Here is a 19756-nt window from a genome sequence, read left to right as displayed (position 1 = left end):
CAGTGGTACGTAACAACAAAGACTGTTTAAACCGGGTTTCCACATCTGTTGGGTCAGAACACTATACCACCTAAATTTGAAAATGCGGATCTAAATATCCATAAAAGAGCTATACGGGGAGGGAGGGGAAAAATGAGGACCTAATGTCGGGGGTTTAAATGGAGAGAAAATGTTTTGAGAAACGATGTACAAATGCGCTTTACACAATTGATGTGTATATGGATTGGGATAACAGTTGTATGAGCCCCTAATAAAATGTTAAAAAAGAAAAAAAAAAGAGCTATATGGGGATGTCTTCATCCAGAAAATTTGCTCTTACTAACTAAAGTACAATGTTTCAAAAAGATATTTAACCATCAGTGAGAAGCATTTCAAAACTCATCTCAATGAGAACTTCCTCATATACATAAATGTAAAGACCGTGAAAGGTTCAAACATTGATCACAGGAAGAATAAACTCCACATACCCCAATTTCATCTTCTTCTCTAATCCTGAGTTGATAAAAGAGGCACATTTATCAATGATTTGCTGTGGAACCCTGATCAAGATGTTAATTATCTGTGTATCACGTGGGAAAATGGAACTGCAGACTTGGTCTCTGAAAATGGTCTCTAAAGAGCTAAGCATTGAGATTATCCCACAATGATGCCTTAATATATATGTGTACACCCTGATTTTCATAATCAAACATTTGATGGAAAGTTTTCATTGGTTCCTTTAATTTTAATCACCTCCTAAATGGTAGCAAAGTAATTAGTAGATAGAGATGTTTAATAAGAGCTTTTTCTCTGCCAGATCGATTGCCAAGCCCTTGTGTAATAGGCATGTTTCAAGAGTCAATCCAGGGTTGTTCTTGCTGTTGTTCTTATGGCTTGCGAGTCAGTTTTGACTGATAGCGACCCTACGTTTGACAGAATGAAACACTACCCAGTCCTGCATCATCCTCACATGGGTTCTTACGTTTGGGCCCATTGTTGCTGCCATTGTGCCAATCCATCTCATGGAGGCTCTTCCTCTTTTTGACTGTCCCTGTGCTTTACCAAGCACAGCGTCCTTCTCTAGGAACTCATTTCTCCTGACCACATGTCCAAAGTATGTGGAACAAAGTCTGGTCAGCCTTGCCTCTAAGCAGCAGTCTGGCTGTACTTCCTCTCAGACATACTTATGTTTCTCCTTTTGGCAGTCCATGGCACTTTCAGTATTCATCACCGGCACCCGAGTTTAAACCCATAGATCGTTCTTTGGATTTCCTTATTCAGAACCCAGCTTTCATACACATGTTCAAAGGTTACGTTTAAGATTAAGGTGCACCTACCCAAGCCATGATCTTTTCAATTGCCTTTAGGCATGTGAAAGTTGGGCATTGAATAAGGAAGACCAAAGAAAAATCTATGCTATTAAATTATGGTGTTGGTGGAGAATATTGAAAGTACCACAGTCTGACAAGAAACCAAACAAATCGGTCTTGGAAGAAGTACAGTCAGAATGCTCTCCTTAGAGGAGAGGCAAGGATGGTGAGACTTCATCTTACATACTTTGGATGTATTGTCAGGAGAGACCTGTTCCTGGAGAAGGACATCATCATGCGTGGTAAAGCAGAGGGGCAGTGAAAAAGAGGAAGACCCTCAATGAGATGGAGTGACACAGTGCCTGCAACAATGGGCTCAAACATAGGAAGAATTTTGAGGATGGCAAAGGACCAGGAAGTGATTCCTCCTGTTGTGCAGAGTGTCATGCTCTGAGCCTGAGCCTACAATTACACCGAACCACAATAACAACAATGAGATGATTGAAAATACAATGGCTCGGGTCAGGTACACCTTAGTCCTCAAAGTAACATCTTTGCTGCTTCTGTAATCTAAGCAAGATGAAATCCTAGACTATTTCAATCTTTTCTCCATTTATCATGCGGTTACCTACATTGAGTTATCATCCATACTGAAGGCTGCAATCTGGATCTTCATTAGCAAGTGCTTCAAGTCCTCCTCAATTTCAGCAAGAAAGACTGTGTCATCTGCATGTCGCAGGTTGTTAATAATCCTTCCTCCCATCCTGAGACCCAGTTCCTTTTCATATAATCCAGTTTCTCGGGTTATTTGCTCAGCATACAGATGGAATAAATCTGTAAGAGGCTACATACAACTCAGCAAACACCTTTCCTGATTTTAAACCATGCAGTATGCCCTTGTCCTGTTTGTACACTGCTTCCTGGTCCATACACAAGTTCCTCATCCGAACAAGTAAGGGTTCTGGAATTTCCATTCTTCTCAAGGCTATCCATAATTTGTTATAATCCATACGGTTGAATGCCTTGACATAATCAATAAAACACAAGGAAGCATCTTTCTGGTGTTCTGTGCTTTCAGTCAAGATGCATTTGACATCAGAAATGGTATCCCCTGCTCCACATCCTCTGCTGAACCTGGCCTGAACTGGCAGTTCCCTGTCAACTTATTGTCGCAGCCTTTCTTTGTTGGATGAGCTTCAGCAAACTTTACTTGAATGTAATGTTAATGATACTGTTCTACAATTTGAGTAGTCTCCATGTCACCTTTCTTTGTTGACACACACCCATTCTTTGGAACGGGTATACATTTGGGTCTCTTCCAGTCAGTTGGCCAAGTAGCTCTCTTCCAAATTTTCTGGCATAGATGACTAAGTGTTTCCAGTACTTCATCAGCTTGTTGAAATATTTAAATTGGTATTCCATAAACTCCTGGCTCTGTTTTTGGCTAAGGCTTTCAGTGCAGCTTGAAGTTCTGCCTTCGGCACCATTGGTTCTTGCACATATGCTACCTCGTAAAATGGTAGAATGTAGATTAGTTCTTTTTGGTACAGTGTCTCTGTGTATTCTTTTAATCTTCTCTGATGCTTGCTGTATCATGCGATATTTGTCCTATAGACCCTTTCAGTATTGCAACTGGAAACTTGAAATTTTTCCTTGTGTTCTTTCAACTTAAGATATGCTGAGCATGTTCTTCCTTTTGATTTTCTAACTCTAGGCCTTTGCACATTTCATTATAATATTTTACTTTGTTCTTGAGCTGCCCTTTGAAATTGTCTGCTCAGCTTTTTTGCTCACTTGCCTTAGCTACTCACTGATTAAGAGCAAGTTTCAGAGACTCTTCTGACATCTTCTTTGATCTTCTCTTTCTTTACTGTCTGTTTAATGATCTGTTACTGTCATCCATGTTCAGTGTCATCCCACAGCTCATGACTTCTGTCATTAGTGTTCAATGAATCAAATCTGTTCTTGAAATTCAGGTGGGACATACTAGTGATTATATTTTGTCTCTCTTGGACTTGTTTTCATTTACTTCAGCTTCAACCTAAACATACAAATGAACAATTGATGGCCTGTTTCACAGTCGGCCTCTGGCCTGGCTTAGCTGCTGATATTGAACTTCTCCATGGTCTCTTCCCACAGATGTAGTCACTTTGATTTTTGTATATTCCATCTGGTGAAGTCCATGTGTATAGTCACCACTTGTGCTGTTGAAAAATGGTATTTGTGATGAAGAAGTCCTTGGTCTTGCAAAATTCTATCATGGAATTTACAGTTTCATTTCGATTACCATTGCCATATTTTCCAACGACTCTTCCTTTCTCTTTGTTTGCAGCTCTTACATTCCAATTGTCAATAATTATCAATGCATCTTGATCGCATGCTTGATCACTTTCATACTGAATAGGTTGGTAGAATTCTTCCATTTCTGCATCACTAGCTTTAGAGGCAAGTATGGTGAGACTTCGTCTTACAAATTTGGACATATTGTCAGGAGAGACCAGTCCCTGGAGAAGGACATCATGTTTGGTGTACAGAGATGCAGTGGAAAAGAAGGCCTTCAACAAAAGGATTGACACGGGGGCTGCAACAACAAGTCCAAGCACAGGAACAATTGTGGAATGGCAGGTTGCGGCAGCGTTTTGTTCCGTTATGCCCAGTCAATATGGGTTGGAACTGACCCAGTGGCACCTAACCACAGCTTTAGTGGTTGGTGCATAAATTTGAATATGGCTGTATTGATTGGATTTCCTGGATGTGGAGAGATATCATCCTCTCACAGACACCATTGAACTTCAAGTCAGATCTCGAAATGTTTGTTTTGATGATGAATGAGATCCCTTTCCTTTTGACTGTGTCATTCCAGCATAATAAACCGTATGGCTTTCTATTGCAAAAATGGCCAATACCAGCCCATTTCTGCACACTAACATTTAGGATATTGATCTTTATGAATTCTGTTTCATTTGGGAAATATTCCAAGTTTCATACTTTGTACATTCCGAGTTCCAATCATTAATTAGTGTTTGCAGCTGATTCTTCGCGTTTTGAGTCTTGCCTCATCAGCAAATGCAAGTCCTGAAGATTTTATTCCTGCAGGCCTTACTCCATCCAAGTCATCCGAGGGAGCTCGATTTGAGAAGGCAGCTCTCCCGCAATCAGGTTATGAGTGTCTTCCAACACCATGGGCTCCCTTCTGGCCCTCTCTTTGACATTATTCTGCTCAGAGTCATGAGTTTTCAGTATCTGACAGGGTTTGATGCTATCCTCAATGTTTGCAGGGGCTCACTCCTCTGAAGCCTATTCCTTCTCCATAGTCTATTCTTAGTCTGGAAACTCGGCTGACATCTATTCACTTTGGGTGACCCTGCTGGTGCTTGAAATACCATGGATATAGCTTCCAGTATCACAACAACACACAACCCACCACAGGACAACAAACTGACAGATGGTGGTGGCACTCCAGGATAGGCAGCTATTTTTACTCATGCATCAATTTTTTTTAAGGCCAAAGCACTAAGCATTTTTAGTTAGTTCCATTGCACTTCAGTTCTGGAAAAACTATTCCATTGCCATTTTCATGACTATTCTATAACGTGTTCCTAAATTATGTTATAAATTGAACTCATAAATTGAGCTAATCAAGTTTGTATGAAAATGCAGAAATATTCAACTGATAGGATAAGCACAACCCTTTAAGTAAAGTTGGGGTTTTTGTTTTCGTTTTTTCACAATCTAAAAGATAGAATAAGATTTTTTTTAAAGATACTAACCCATTTTTCAGAAGACTCTAGCTATTAAATGTGACAAACTATAGAGGCTATAGAAATTCCACAAACTGACACTTTTACTATAGACAAGTCAGAGGCCCAAGACAAAATCTGAAGCAGCACCAAAGAGTCAGCAGAGAGCAATTATTCCAGGATAAAAAGAATAACGCTCCTTTGTACATTCAGATGAACAGCCAGCAGACTGTTAATACTTTTTCTTAAGTAAGTTGAAATAACAGGGATTCTTGAATGTGTTAAAGGTGAAAAATTTGGGTTAATGCATTTGAATCCCATGAAAGTACATTAAGTGCATTCCTATTAAGGGAAGGCAAGTAAGCTTCCATATGGCCCTTTTTAATTATTTTTTTTATTTGAGTGTTGTGCCCCTGGAAAAGATATAAAGTCTTGATTCTGGCCCATAAATCTTAAGTGGTTTTTCAAGGTTTGAAAATCTTACTCATTTTGAATTACAGCCCTGCCCTGCTTCGGCATTGGAAAGCATTCATGACTGTTATCAAGGTAAGATAGAAATTGATGGATTGAGAGACCATGTTTCTTTAACCTGTGTCATTTGAGGTTTACTAGCAAGAAGTGGGATTTATTATGTGCTCCTTCGTTCCAGGACTATGAAGCCATGGTGTGTATATTTGGTGTTAATGATCCCTTGATTCAATTATGAGGTAATAGAGATGAGAAAATCTATACAGCTTGTGTAACCCACATCATAATTGAAATAATTCAAGTCCTACCAGTGCCCTCTTTGAAAAGCAACACAGCTCAAAAGTTTTAATTCTTCCACATTTACCATATTGGGAGATAATGTGGTTGTGGTTGTCAGTCTCAAAAATCAATAAAGATAAGTGTGTATATAAGTTGACCAGGATATTGTCAATGTTGTGGATTGAATTGCATCCCCACAGAATATGCTTTGGAATTCTAACCACTATCCCTGTGACCATAACCTAGTGTATTTGTTATGTTAATGCAATAACATCAGTCCAAGATGTATCCCAAACCTATTCACTTTGAGTTATGGGGAGCAGACAAAACATAGATACAAGGACAAGGACAAGTTAAGGAAGATGGATACCACCGGAGGCTCCCCAGGGAGCCAAGGGGTGCTCAGGGCTACCAACAAGGAAGGAGTTGAGATGGCAGAGACCCTTATTTGTACTTTCAGCCTCCTAAATTGTGAGAAAATAAATTCTTGTTCTTTAAAGTCACTCACTTCCATGTGGGATTTGTGTTACAGTAAAACTAAAACGAAGGGAGGCGATTATGAGAAAAAATAAACAGTTTAGTAAGGAATCACGCCCACACACACACACCCTTTGTCAACTAATTTTCCCTCTATGAGAAGGTGTGTGTGTGTGTGTGTGTGTGTGTGTGTGTGTGTGTGTGTGTGTGAGAAAGCTACACCCACTTCATCTGAGAAGTGAAAATAGCTAAAGGGAAAATCCAGTCATGTTAAAATTGTCTCACAAGACAAACATTCACTGCCATGGAGTGAATGCCAACCCAGAGTGACCCTATTCAAGGGGGTAGAACTGCCCGTGGGGGTTACCAAGATCAAACCTCTTTCTCCAGCTGAGTGGATTGTGGTTTCCAACTCCCAGCCTTGCGGTCAGCAGCCCAGTGCATAGCCACGGTGCCGCTGGGGAGAAGCAGGAGAAGGGTCATGCTGACTTGAGCGGAAAGAGCAAGTGGGACACAGATGCCCGCAATGTGTGCCACTTGGGCCTCAGCAGCATAGCTCTGTGACAAAGATTTAATGATCATTGATGTCCTTTGGTAGATTTATATTCGAGATTTGAATTGCAAAATATAAAGACATAAACGTGATGAAACTATGAAAGTTAACATTGGCCCAATAACCCTCTCTCAACAGGGCTTTAAAAAATTATTATGAGGGCTATTCAAAGACAACATTAGTGGAAGACCGTTATGCCCCAGGGGGATGATTGATAAGAGTCACTACCATAAATTAACAAGGAAGTTTTGAAAGGGAGCCAAAAGCAGAAAGAAAACACACAGAGATCCAAGAATGGGCTTGGGGCTCAAACTAAATCCTAGCTCTGACTGGAGAATAATTAGTTCTTATATCATGGCCTGGCTCCATCCTCACCCTCAGGAAAGGAATACAGAAGATTAGGGTGCCAGCGCAAAATGCGGTGAAGAAAGTAGATGGTGCCAATGTTCCACATCTCTGTTGACGGGATGGTCGGAGTGCTGGAGCCCTGGCTTGGTGGCCGCTAGTGAGATCGAGAGGCTCCAAGGACCCTATAGAAACAATGTTGTCAAGGCGTTTTCAAATGCATGGCCTCTTTGTGGCTTCTCATCCCTGGGAAGTCAGAGTGGGGATAGTGACACTGACCATCCATATGAGATCCATGAACATGTTGACTGGTAATGCTGAGATCTATGGTTTGAATTATGAATGTCCAAAGTTTGAAGAGGACGTTTTGAGCAATGACATTATAATTCTGACACTAACACGGTGCATAGAAACCCTGTATATTTATTTCCAGTTCCAGAATTTACTTCAAGTTGGATCAAAATGGAATTAGGTATTGCTGACCTCTTCACAATTTTCTCCAGTTTTTTATTTAGTGTAGTTGTCATTTATTTCTTGGATAAAGCATTGGAAGACTTTAACGAAGCATTGCCATTTTTCCTATTTTTGATTGATTTTTCCAGAGCAAGCACATTAGCAAAGTTTGCCTTGAGTTCTAATTCACAGGATGAAGTAAGGGAAAATACTGCTCATGGAATGGCAATTTTAGGTCCCACATTCACCTTTCATGCTCTTGTTGAAGGTCTTGTGATTGGAGTGGGTACCATGTCAGTGGTGCATCAACTTGACTTCGTGCGCTGTTTGGGCTGCATGTCAGTTCTTGCCAGCTATTGCATGTCCATGACTGTCTTTCCAGCTTGTGTGTCCTTGGTATTACAGCTTTCACAGGAAAACTGTGAGGGTCATCCAATCTGGCAGCTCAGACATCTTGCATGATTTTAGAAGAAGAAAAATATAAACCAAATCCTGTAACTCAGAGGGTTAAGATGATTATGTCTCTAGACCTGCTTCTCATTCATGCTCACAGTCGCTGTATAGCCAATCCTTCTCCTCAAAACAGTACAGCAGAAAATTCTAAGGTTTCACTAGGATTGGATGAAAATGTGTCCAAGAGAATTGAACCAAGTGTCTCCCTCTGGCATTTTTATCTCCCCAAGATGATCAACATGGATACTGAACAAGTCATTACTCTAAATTTAGCTCTTCTTCTGCCTGTCAAGGACATCTTCTTTGAACAAGCAGAGACAGACTCTACATTGCCACTAAAAAATCCCATGAGCTCTCCTATAGGGACCCAAAAGAAAGTCCCAGACACCTGTTGCAGACAGGAACCTACACTGATGAGAAATAACCAGAAAGTTCACACAGTGGGAGGGATGATGGGAATCAACTGGGAAAGCAAAGCTGAAGTTATAAAACCCTTGGTGACAGAAAATGACACCAACAGGGCCACATGTGCAGTTGGTAACTCTTCTGCCCTTGTTCCTACACCAGTACTGGAGACAAGGGACTTTGACATGGAATGTCCCGAGGAGCCTCGGCCTAATGAGGAATGTTTGAAGATCCTTGGGGATGCAGAGAAAGGTGCAAAATTCCTTAGTCAAGGCTAAGCATATTCCAGCTTATAAATTGAAACCCTGATGGAAACTCATGAACGAGGTGGATCTATTTGCCTATAAATGCTTTCCAGAAGGTTCCCAAAGCCTTCTTCTCTGCAGTTTCTACCTGACAGGGACTATAATTACTCCGTGGTGATGGGAGCATGCTGTGAAAATGTGATTGGATACATGGCCCTCCCAGTGGGAGTGGCAGGGCCACTGTGCTTGGATGGAAAAGAGTTTCCGGTTCTGATGGCAACAGCAGAAGATGGTCTTGTGGCCAGCACTAACAGAGGCTACCGAGCAATAGGTCTTGGTGGAGGTCCCAGCAGCCAGTGCTTGATGATAGGATCACTCAGCGCCCTGTGGTGCATCTTCCTCCTACCTGCGACTCTGCAGAAGTAAAAGACTGGTTTGACACCCCCAAAGCCTTCTCAGTGATGAAGGAGGCATTTGACAGCACCAGTAGATTTGCACAGCTACAGGAAATTCACATGAGTCTGGCTAGACACGATCGATCTTTATATTCATTTCCAGTTTAGGACAGGTGATGCCATGGGGATGAACATGATTTCAAAGGGTACAGAGAAAGCACTTTCAAGACTGCACCAGCTTTTCCCTGCACTGCAAATTCTAGCCGTTAGTGGTAACTACTGTACTGACAGGAAGCCTGCTGCTATCAATTGGATTGAAGTATGGAGAAAGTCTGTTGTTTGTGAAGCTATCATTCCAGCCAAGGCAGTTGAAGAAGTATGAAAGATGACTACAGAAGCGATGATGGAGGTGAAAATTAACAAGAACCTGGTGGGCTATGCCATGGTGGGGAGCATAGGCAGCTACAATGCCCACGCAGCAAACATTGTGACTGCTATCTACATCGCGTGTGAGCAGGACACAGCACAGGATGTTGGTAGCTCAAACTGTATAACGTTAATGGAAGTCAGCAGTCCCACAACGGAGATTTTTATATCATTTGCAGGATGCCATCTAGAGAGATTGGAAGTATGGGCACCTCCCTGCTACCTCAGCAAGTCTGTTTGCAGATGCTAGGTGTGCAAGGGGCCTGCAGAGACAATCCTGGGGAAAATGCCCGGCAGCTGGCCAGAATTGTGTGTGGGACCGTCATGGTGGGAGAGATGTCCCTGATGGCAGCATTGGCTGCAGGACAAATTGTCAAAAGTCACATGATTCACAACGGGTCAAAGATAAATTTACAAGACCTCCAAGAAAGTCGCAAAAAGAAAACAGCTTGAATAGCCTGATATTTCTGAACTGAAAAGTTGGCACTGGGTTCTGAAGGAGTAACATAAAATCTGTGAGTTAAGCAGCTCAATGCAGTATCTTGTTGGATGACTAGACTTGGTCAGGGAGGCGTGGCTTGGTGGGCTCCTTCAGAGGGGTCTGAGGTCCTCTGGTAGGCCAGTACTTTACATGATGTGTCTTTGGGAAGCTCTCAACATGGATCTTCTGTGTGAACACATCACAGACGGTCATCTGCAGGTCCTTTCTGACAGACTCCAAGCTGGGCAACATGTGTCCCGATGAAACTTATGAAGTTCCTGGTGATCAGTGTGAAAATCTTCCTGGGGGTTGAAAATGGATTTTAAAATTACAAGGTAGCTGATGAAACTTAAATTACAATTATGTCTGGGTTATAAAATTTTAAATATAAGAACTAAGTTTATTTTTTGTGAACTAATAACTTCATTGGGTGCTGGTCTATCTTGATTTACCATTGCTGCTGTTGGGGGAGGGGGGCAGCTTCTAAACATTATTCTTCAGAAGAGGACCTGCTTTTTTCAAGTGAAGAATTACTTTCATTCCCGAACAGCAAAATAATGTGCTAATAGTACACTAGCAAGAAAGTGAAGAACTGCATTTATAGTTGTAGTCTGTCTGTTCCAAGGTCTCTTGTCCACATGTAAATGTTTTTCCAGGCTGGCTGTGTCCCCAGAGGCTTTACAAAAATGCAATTTTGTGCTCCTGTAGTAAAGATACAAGGGCTCTTCATATTGCACCACAGGGCCCACTGATGGATGTTATAACTCTGAATATCAATGAACTGAACTCACCCATTAAAAGACAGAGGCTAGCAGGCTGGCTTAGGAAAGAGCCCATCGATATTCTGCTTACAAGAGACACGTCTCAAACTCGCAGAGAGAAATAGGCTGAGAATAAATGGCTGGAGAAAATATACCAAACAAATGGCAATTCAAAAAATGCAGGAGTTACTATCTTAATCTTGGGCAAAATTGATCTCAAGGTGCAAGCCATAAAAAGAGATAAGGAGGGGCACTATATAATGCTCAAGGAATCAGTAGAACAAGAACCAGTGAGCATAATAAACATTTACACACCCAATGAGAGACCCACAAAATTCATCAATCAAATGTTCCAAAAGATGAAAAAAGAACTCACAGCCTCAACAATTATTGTAGGTGACTTTAATAGACCACTCTCTGTGGAAGGTAGATCACAGGGAAAGGAGCTTAATAAGGAAGCCACAGACTAAACTCTACAATTAGGCAACTTGACCTGATAGACATTTTCAGAGCTCTCCACCCAAATGCAAAAAAAAAAAAAAAAATCACATTTTTTTTCAAGTCCACATGGCACATATTTGAAGATAGACCACATGCAGGGACACAAGTCCAGCCTATGTAAATTCAAGCACATAGAGGTCACTCAGACTTTGCCCTTGGACCAATATGCCATAAGGCTGGAAATCAACAAAAAAGGATTAAGAAAACAATGGCAAACAATTGGAGGATGAATAACTCTCTACTGCAAAATGAATGGTATTGACCCAGATCAGAGATCAAATCAGGAAGTTTCTAGAAACCAAAGAGAATGAGAACACAATGTACCCAAACCAGCAAAGGCAGTTATCAGAGGAAGTTTGATAGCAATAAATGCACCCATGAAAAAGGAGGAGAGATTCATGACACAAAATCTAAATCAATTAGAGTGGGGTCAATAGGATAATCCTACGAATAACAAAATAAAAGAAATAATAAAAATTAGGGCAGAAATGAATGAGTGGGAAAACAAGAAAATCACGGAAAAAAATAAATACAGCAAAAAGTTGGTTCTCTGAAAGGATTAACAGAATCTATTGACCACTGGAAAACCTAACCAAAGAAAGAAATGAATAAATGGGACGAAACAGGGAAATTACAACAGACCCTAATGGAATTAAAAGGCTAATTACACAGTACTATGAAGGCCTGTACTCCAATGAATTCAACAACTTGGAAGAGACTGACAAATACTTGGAAGAACAATCCCTCCCTACACTATCCCATGTGGACATCAAACAACAGACCCATGGCAATAGAGGAAATGGATAAGGTTATCAAGGAAATACCAACTAAAAAATCCCCCAGGCCAGATGACTTCACAGGAGAATTCTACCAAGCATTCTGATCTGACACCAATCCTACACAAACTCTAAAAAGACAGCAAACTCCCAAACTTTCTATGAAGCTAGCGTAACACTGATATCTAAAGGGGACAAGGATCCCACAAGAAATGAGAACTACAGAGCGATATCTCTAATGAACATTGATGCAAAATTCCTTAACAAAATACTGGCCAACAGCATATAAAAGTTTATAAAACGAATAATTCACCATGACCAAGTGGGATTCATTCCAGGGATTCAGGGATGGTTCAGCATAAGAAAGTTCATCAGCATTATTTGTCCCATTTATAACAAAATGGATAAAAACCACATGATAATAACAGTAGATGCAGAAAAAGCATTTGACAACAGCCAGCACGCATTCCTGTTTAAGACACTCAAGAAGATAGGAATGGAAAGAAAATTCCTCAATATAAGACAAGCTATAAATGAAAAGTCAACAGCCAATGTGGTAGTTGAAGGAGAAAAGAAGAAAACAATCCCACTGAAAAGGGGGACTAGACAAGGTTCCCTTTTATCCCCACTTCTATTTAACCTCATACTGGATGTTCGAGCTAACAACGTAAGGCAAAGGAAAGACATCAAGGGTATTCATCTGGGGGAAGAAGAAGTGAAATTATTGTTATTCACAGATGATATGATTTTATATATGGAAAACCCCAAAAGCTCTACAAGAGCAGTACTGGGAGTGATAGAAGAATATGGCAGTGGCAGGACACAAGATCAATAAACAGAAGTCTATCAGACTGCTATATACATCGAACAAGAGGAGATCAAAAATATAGTACCCTTCACAATAGCCAAGCACAAAGTGAAATATCTAGGGATGTACCTAATAACAACAACAAAAAAGATTTGTACAAGGAGAAGTACAGAACATTATTACAAGAAACCAAGAGTGACCTCCAGAAATGGAAAGATATCTCACGCCCGTGGATCAAAAGACTTAACATAGTTAAGATGTCAATCCTGCCCAAGGCACTATACAGGTTTAATGCTATCCCAAAACAAATAGCAACGTCCTTGTTCAAAGAACTGGAAAAGTTGACTACCGACTTTATATGGAGAGGGTTCAAAAAGCCCAGAATTTAAATAGAGAACTCCTCAAGAAGAAGGACAATGTCAGAGGGCTTGCTTTACTGGACTTCTGCACCTACTATACAGCTACAGTAGTCAAGACAGCATAGTACTGGTACAATGCCAAATATACAGACCAGTGGGGAAAAAACTGAAAACCCAGAAATGCAGAAATAAAATCATTTCATTTTATACAGACAACTGATCTTGATAAGGGCCCCCAAAATATCAAATGGGAAGCAGATGCCCTCTTTAACAAGTGGTGCTGGAAAAAATGGATATCTACCTGCAGGAAAATGAAGCAAGATCCTTACCTCACTCCATGCACAAGAATAAATTCAAGGTGGATCACAGATCTTGAGGTAAAACCCCAAACCATTAGAGCCATCAATAAAAGAATTGGGGCAAACCTAAGAACTTTGGTGCAGAAAATGCATAGGCTGGTGGAAATAGGGAAGGACACAAACACAGAGGAAGTACAAATTGACAAATGGAATATACTGCAGATAAAACACCTGTGTACATTGAAACAAGTCACCAAGAAAGTAACAAGACAGCCCACAGACTGGGGAAAGATCTTTAGCAATGGCACATCAGACAAAGGCCTTATTACTGAAATCTGCAATACTCTGCTAACCTACAATAAGAAAAAAAACCAAACAAATAGCCCATTGAGGAGATGAGCAAAAGACCTGAGCAGAAGTTTCACAAAGGTAAAAATCTAGATGGCCAACAAACATATCAGAAAATGTTCCTGATCATTAGCAAAAAGGGAAATACAAATTAAAACAACTCTGAGATACCACCTAACACCCTCAAAGATAGCACAATTCAACAACAATAAAAAAGCTACAAGTGTTGGAGGATGTGGGAACCCTCATCTATTGCTAGTGGTCCTGTAAGGAATGTGCAGCCATTATGGAAATCAATAGGGTGAAACCTAAATCAAAGGGAAATCAAGCTACCATATGACCCAGCAATCCCCCCACTGGGCATATACTCAAAAGTAGTAAGAAACAGTCGAGAGCCACACATCTGTGCTCCAATATTCATCACAATGCAGTTCACAATCGCAAAGAATTGGAACCAGCCTAAATTTCCATCAACTGACAAACGGATTATAAAACTCTGGTATATACATACAATGGAGTACTATGCGTCCCTAAATAGCAGCAAAGAATGCATGAAGCATATTGGAGGAAATTATGCTAAGCAAAGTAAGTCGAGCACAAAAGGACAAGTATAACATGAGTCCACTGAGGTAAGCTTTAAAAAGTACAAGGGGCATAGGGGAAAAGTCACCAAGTGTATAAATTCTCGGGGCGAGGTCCAGGGGCTCTAGCATGGGCCAGACCCAACCCAGGGATGCATATGGGAGACCACTCAAAAATAGGGGGAAAGGGGAAGAAAAAAAGAAAGAAAAAGAGAGGATGTGGATAGTGGGGGAACAGGGCACTAACCCACACAGGAGGAAGGTCTTTTTCATGTCTCCACAGGAAAGCGAGAATGGACCAGACATCAATCTGGGGCACCAAGCTTCAACGGCAACATACCGGCATGAAGCAGTGAACGAACAGAAAGGTCTGCGGGGTGACCCTAATCCCAGCTACATCAACCCCCTCCCCAAACGGATGAACTGTATACAGTAGACAGCACTGAAGATGCAGCTTGAGGAGTGTGGCAGGTCTGACCAAACCACAAGGGAGTAAACTGAGAGGGGGAGAGAGAGAGAGAGAAACCTGGCCCACCAAACCTCAAGGATGATCTCCCTGCTTGGAGCAGGCAGTGCACAGAGAGGACTGTCGGGCTGGCCCCCACCATGAGACATGACGCCCCTATGCACAGGGCTACAGGGGACAGCACTAGAGACACAGAGTGGGAATTGTGCCCAGTCTGTCACCCCTACACCGGAGTGAAACATGCAGGGAGCACATCAGAACAGCAAGGGAAGCAAAACAATGATGCATCGAAGAATCCCAAAAATAGACCTAGGAATTGGTGAGTGGAGCGTGGCACTTCACAGATTCCATTGGAAAACATTCATAAGGGTCAGCAGACAGACCTGGAATGAATTAGAGGGTGGGAGGTTTTTTTGTTTTCGTTTTCCCTTTTTTCTCGTCTATCCATATAGGATAGGCAGGATAACTGATCCCAAGAAAGCAATGGGGTCAATGTTCTGGGGGACATGGGAGAGGAAGTGGTGGGAGAAAAGGAGAGGGGAGCCAACAAACCCAGGGACAAGGGAAAAATAAGAGACCTAAAATCAATGGCAAGGAGGGCATAGACTGCATGTTGGGGTTTGATCAAGTGCAATGTAGCTGAGAGAAAGTACTGAGAGTCGAATGACGGTTGTGCATGATAATGGGACAGGAGGAAAGTAAAAAGAAATAGAGAAAAGAATTAGAAGGAAAATACATTTATAGAGATATAAATATAGGCATGTATATATGTAAATAAATTAATATATAATGATAGGGATATACGTCTATGTACACATATTTAAATGTTAAGTATTAAGGTGGGCATTTGGGTCTCTATTCAAGTACTCCCTCAACAGAAGAACACTTTGTTCTAATAACTCGGCAATCAGTCATGCTCACTTTCCTGACAGGATAGCTAAAGTCAAAGTGGGTGCAAAAACAAATGTGGTGAAGAAAACTGATGGTGCCCGACTATTAAAAGTAAATATAGTCTGGGGTCTTAAAGGCTTGAAGTTAAACAAGCAGCCATCTAGCAGAAAAGCAACAAAGTCCACATGCAAGAAGCACACCAACCTGTGTGACCACAAGGTATCAGGCATCAGAAGACCTAAAACAAACAAAGATATTAATGGGGGTCAGAATGGAGACCCAAATTCTATCTTTAAATAATTGGACATTCTTTCACAGAGGGTCACAAGGAAAGAATGAGACAGACAGGGTGCAGCACAGCACTAATGGAACACACCACAGTTTTCTAGTTCTTTAACAATCCCCTGCTCCACTATCATGACCCCAGTTCTACCTTAAAACTCCAGATAGATAGTAGCATGTACACTCGTACAGAGCAGAGCTCTTGACACACAGAATCGAGGACAGATAAACCCCACAGGAACAGCAATGGGAGTGGCAATACCATGTGGATAGGGGGCAGTTGTGGGGAGAAGGGAAAGCTACCATGAACCTACAGCAATTGTTGATGTATTATCCCTCCCCCAAGAGGGACAAGCAACAACAACATGGGCAAAGGCAGACAGCAGGCAGCATAAGATATGAAAATAATAATTATCAGGGGTCCATGAAGGTGAGAGGGTGGGGGAAAGAAGGGAAAAAGATGAGGTGATACCAAACGTTCAACAGAAAGAAAATATTTTGAAAATGATAATGGCAAGGTATGTACAAATGTGCTTGATACAATTGATATATGGGTTGATATAAGAGCTGTAAGAGCCCCCAATAAAATGATTTATTAAAAGAAAAAGAAAGAAATTAGATGGTATCTGGCTATCAGATAAAATAGTGTCTGGGGTATTAAGGGCTCATTTCCAAACAAGCAACAATCTAAATGAGATGTCAACTATGTCCACATGGAAGACACACACCAACATCAGTGACCCAAGAATTGTAAAATATATAATCCAAAATTGAAGGAGAGAATGGTATCAGAGCCTAAATTGTGAGAATCTGGTTTGCAGAAGGCTATGGATGACAGTGGGAGCCCAAGATACATGTGTGGGATCTGCATAGGCAATAAGGCCCCCGTGATTTCCCTCTCTCCATAATAGAGGGATGGGAGGAAAATGGTTACTAAACAAAGTGCATTGGAGAGACGACTAAAAAATCAAAAGGATAAACCTGGCTTGAACAGTTAAAACTTTGTCAATTGATCCCCCCCCGTGGATGTATCTTAGGGCTGATCTGGTTTTCAACATTTTTCATATTTCGTTTGTTTGTTTTTGCTCATATTTGAGTTATCTCAGATGTGTTATGTCATTGGAGGTTACCCTCTTGAGTTTGTATTATATGTTTTTCTGGTTTTCAGTATATGAAACCCAGGATTGATGGACCTATAGGGATGGCAAGTAGAATGAGGGTTTCTGTCGGGTGGAATGGGGAGTGGGGTGAAAGGGAGTTCAGGAAGGAAAAGGATGTTTGGAAACTGATTATGGTAGCAATTGTACAATCCTGCCTGATGTGATTGAACTATGGAATGATGTCATATATCTATTTAACTCCCAATAAAAATTAAAAATTATGAAAGCTAAAGATGGGTAATTAAGTTCTAAAAATCATGCAATGGGCTCCATCTTTAATTGTGACTCACGGTCAGCCTTCCAGCAATACCCAGAGAACTTAGTGTGTATTTTTAAAATAGTCTGCGTCTAAAAGAGAGATAGAAATGGTACAAGAAAAAAAGGAGGAAGATGAGTCACTACCTTGGCTGCCACTTGAGCCACCCCTGTAGTTTTAAATGCATACTTAAGCCTCCCCTGGCCCTAAAAAATATAATTAATGACTGTGGAGTGGAAAACTCCCAGCAACCTGACAAGACAGAGTAGACCTGCTGGGGGATCTCCAAGGCCATCAATCTTTACAGAAACGGACTGCTACATCTTTCCTCTGCTGGGTGGCTGGTGGGATCAAACTGCCCATCTGTCAGCAACCAAGAGCTTAAACACTGTGACTGGTGGGGCTGCCAGACATCCCTATATTTAAAGGCTTCTAAGAGTTTCTTGTGCAGTCAAGGTTGTGAATTTCTGGGATATAGAAGAGGATTCTTGACATTGAAAAACTATCATTTACAGAACTGCAAACATATGGCAAAATGTTTGTCCTAAATATTCAGTCAGAATCTGGCACTTAATATGTTTCTTGTCTTTTTCCTTTCTTTCTTTTTCTTCTTTCTTTCTTTCATTCTTTTTGCCGCCTTTCCTCACTCCTCACTTCCCACTGTCCTCCAAATACAGCTCTTTCATGCATCCACACCTTTTTGCAGGATGACTACTCTACCTCAACACTTTTCACCTATCTTGCTTCCCCATCTCTGGCTGTTAAGCTGTAATAGGTAGGTTTGCTGTGCCAATCTGGCCAATGAATACATGTGGAAGTAATTGAAGGGCGGAGAGATAAATGGCTTGGAGAGCCTCGCCTTTCTTGTCTCTTGTTGTTTGATGATTGGACTAGTGTGTGGCTGCCTTAGCTGGTTCTCTGCCTCAACTTGTGAGCTACCCTACCTATGGGACACCTAACCTATGGACTGTGTCACTGTAGTTTGAGGTTCCTTCAAGACCTGCTTCGCCATGCTACTGGAGTATATGTACATCACTTGAGCTGGGGACTGTTGGATGCTGTCATCTGTCTGACTGTTGGTGATCTGCCTTGCTGTTTGATGCCGGTATCTGGATTGCCTGAATTGCTCTACAGAGGACTCAGCTGTCTGCTTCCTTGACTTGCATCCAGCGGCCCTCAATACTTGAAGGACTGCCAGTGTATTCGCTGTCTCACAGAAGTGAGTTTCACTGAGCCATTTGCATGGCTCTATAGACTAATTAGCTGTTTATTTCATATGGTATATATATAATCATAAGTGGCCTGATTTTGGTTCTCTAGAGAACCCTGTCTAACACATAAGGTCAACATTTTCTTGAAAGGTCCAGCTCAAATTTCACTTTTTTGGTAACTTTTTTCAGAGTCTTTCCTATAGAAAATCAATAGAAATTTAACCCAGAAACCTGCTTCGGACTATTGTACTCATACTATGCTCAGTGTATGGTTTGATGTACCCCCATAGCTAGTTGCCACAGTTACAATTTCTGTCTTGGTGTAACTCTTAAGCAGCAATATTTTGAACACTTGAAATTGCTTCCTCCAAGCATGATTGGCCTGATCAGGGCAAATCCTTGAATAATAATTTCATAGGCTATCTGTATATGCAAGTCCACTGATTCCAAAGTGAACGGTATTTGTACTGAATTCTAATAACAGTTTCCTTTTTTTGTAATAGTAACTGAGTTAGTTAAAGTTTATTGTGCCGACTTGGCAGATAAATACATGTGGGGTTAATTGAAGGGCAGAGAGCTATGTGGCTCAGTGAGTCTCGCCTTTCTAGTTCTCGGGTCTATTGCTTTCTTATGGCTAGACCAGGGTGCAACTGTCTTAGCCAGTTCCCTGCTTCAGCTGGCAAGCCAGACTTCCTGCAAGACACCCCCAAGGAGAAGCTGCATGGACCTGCCTTGATGCAGCCCTGGGTGCTGGACTACCCATGTAGAGACCCCTGCCAGCACTGAGATGCTTACATGTTCACTGATAAGGCTTTCCTCCTGCAGTCAGCTTCATAGTATGTGTTTTGTGAGATGGTGGAGGACTTTGTAGATTGGTGTTGGACATATGGGTTAATGTTGGACTTGTGGGCTTGGGCAGCACTGGGTTGGGATGTTTTCTTGATGTGCACTTAACCTTTATATAAAACTCTCTCTTATACATATGAGTTTCTGTGGGTTTGTTTCTCTTGTGTACCCAGATTAACACAGTAATGATTATAATACAAAG

At 41.3% G+C, this 19756-nt stretch overlaps 1 pseudogene; it reads left to right on the top strand.

Annotated features, from left to right (window-relative positions):
- The first annotated feature begins 7347 nt into the window (after nucleotides 1-7347).
- On the top strand, nucleotides 7348-9981 carry LOC101661620 (annotated as a pseudogene).
- Nucleotides 9982-19756: the final 9775 nt, after the last annotated feature.

This window comes from Echinops telfairi, unplaced genomic scaffold (assembly GCF_000313985.2).
Source record: "Echinops telfairi isolate 266 unplaced genomic scaffold, ASM31398v2 ScPeMD7_7469;HRSCAF=8507_1, whole genome shotgun sequence".
NCBI classification, from domain to species: Eukaryota; Metazoa; Chordata; class Mammalia; order Afrosoricida; family Tenrecidae; genus Echinops; species Echinops telfairi.
Note: the sequence above shows the minus strand (reverse complement) of the source record. Positions and strands in the feature narration are given on the sequence as shown.